The sequence below is a fragment of the Austrofundulus limnaeus genome, unplaced genomic scaffold (assembly GCF_001266775.1).
Source record: "Austrofundulus limnaeus strain Quisiro unplaced genomic scaffold, Austrofundulus_limnaeus-1.0 Scaffold738, whole genome shotgun sequence".
Taxonomy (NCBI): Eukaryota; Metazoa; Chordata; class Actinopteri; order Cyprinodontiformes; family Rivulidae; genus Austrofundulus; species Austrofundulus limnaeus.
Window position 1 is genome coordinate 31,146 of NW_013953140.1, and position 1,937 is coordinate 33,082.

Here is a 1,937-nt window from a genome sequence, read left to right on the forward strand (position 1 = left end):
TAAATGTCCTTACAGAAAATCTAACTGCTCATTTTAAATCAGTACTTTGACTTTTAATACTTAACTACAACAAATATCAGATACTTCAAGAGTTTTACTCAAGTAATATTCCTAAAGAAGACTTTAACTTTTACCAAAGCCATTTTTTGTAAGATACTTGTACTTTTACTCAGGTATCACTTTGTGGTACTTTATACAACACTGCCACTAAGCAGCAGAGCGTTGGGCAGGCAAAGGTGCAGACTGGCTTCGACGGGATCACAGTGTAAACAACTCACTAAAGTGTTAGCAACTGGAACCAGGGGAGTGCAGCAGAGGACCAAGCAGCCAGAATAATCCAGACTGAGACTGCAGACATGAAACAGGACACAGTTAGACTGAGGACAAAGTCTGAACGAGGCCAAAAAGACACTTGGAGGACCCGACTACCACACAAGGTGAGTTAACCATCTGGCAACTGCTTGAAGCTGCTCCTCTTCATACCGGGCCGATTGTCTCAAAACAGGCTGCACCTGGAACCAGCTGAGCCTGTCCCACCCTACAGAAGAAGGAGAAACACACACAACTGCACACTGCTACTAAAAACACAACAGTGTTTGCTCTTGTCTATTGGTTGATGGCTGTGCCTTTTTTTTCTCTTTAGCTGAATTATAAGAAATATCTGTATACGACATGATAAATTATAATTCTGTACAGTGAAGCCTGATTTAAGATCTTGTCAGAAACTGTAAAAAACAGCCCCAAGCTGATAGTTCTGGCTTTTCTTTTAACCTCTCTGGAGAGTCTTCAGAACCAGGCACACATTTCTTCTTCCTTTTTTTTTACATTGTGCACATTACGTTTTTCCTCTTGATATACTACAAATAAACCAGTCTGTGTGAAAATGTACTTTCAGTGTACTTCTACTTAAGTTTATCTTGGCCAAAATTTAAACATTAGTATAGACTAAGCATACTTAGACTCAGATAAAAAGTAAAAAAGTGGAAGTATACTCTTTTATTATTTTTTAGACTAAAATTAATATACTTACTTGCATATACTATGTTGTTGGTAAGGGATCTTTATTTTAGTTTGCTTCCAAGCAGCCTGACGTTCCTGAGCTCTTTTTAGGGTTTTTAGGTCAGATTCATCTTTTCCTAAAGCTGCTCAAACGACAGCGTACTGAAGGCTGAATTTCTTGTGACCATCAGCAGCCATGAAACTGAAAGAAAAAGAAATTAACCGTCTCGGACTTCCCCTGTGAGCCTGTGCTTGACTTCGCACCTCTGTTCCTGCTTTTAAAAATAGCACCGTGTTTGTCTGCATTTAGTTCACACTTCATGTTTCTACATGTTCAAAACTTCTGCAAGACTGTTTCCCTCAGAAACTCATTTTAAATAGGGATTTATTTTTTATTGTTTTTTTAGATTTTAAAATATGTTCAGTATGTTCATGGGAGCCACTATCCTGCAGGTTTTAGTTGTTTCTCAGAAGAGGAAGCTCAGACTCTGACTTTGACTCTAAAGGTTCATCATGGGGGACGAGACAAAGGGGACTTCCTGAGCAGGGCCGGTCCTTGTCAATTTGGTGCCCTGGGCAAGATTTCAGGTGGCGCTACGTGCACAATTTTCAAAACCTCACTGCCACTTTCCACACATTCAGACTAAATTAAATAGTTTTGTCTTTATTATTATATTTTTTATATGTAGCAGGTTGTTTTAATTAAAATATTTAACCTGGCAACATCTGCTGACATCATGACGAACACATGTTCATGTTAACCAGCAGCTGTGGACTGAAGCAGTTCTAGGGGGGTCCAGGGGTAAACACACCAGAAATTTTGATCACTCAAAACTCTGCATTTTCCAGCATTTGAAGAGATAGATAGATAGATAGATAGATAGATAGATAGATAGATAGATAGATAGATAGATAGATAGATAGATAGATAGATAGAT

General features: G+C 38.5%; 1 protein-coding gene and 1 long non-coding RNA gene across 2 annotated transcripts in view; one reads left to right on the forward strand and one right to left on the reverse strand.

Annotated features, from left to right (window-relative positions):
• LOC106532259 (uncharacterized) overlaps positions 1–901 on the reverse strand; it is a 1,617-nt gene extending 716 nt beyond the window's left edge. Inside the window, exons 1-2 of the long non-coding RNA XR_001312042.1 lie at positions 430–901; positions 279–348 (exon numbers count right to left, since the gene is read on the reverse strand). This is a non-coding gene — a long non-coding RNA (uncharacterized LOC106532259). The remainder of the gene's footprint in view (positions 1–278; positions 349–429) is intronic.
• Positions 320–1,937, forward strand: part of LOC106532258 (interleukin-21 receptor) — a 22,301-nt gene continuing 20,683 nt past the window's right edge. Inside the window, exon 1 of the mRNA XM_014028280.1 lies at positions 320–437. The gene's annotated coding sequence lies outside the window, so the exon portion shown is untranslated. The remainder of the gene's footprint in view (positions 438–1,937) is intronic.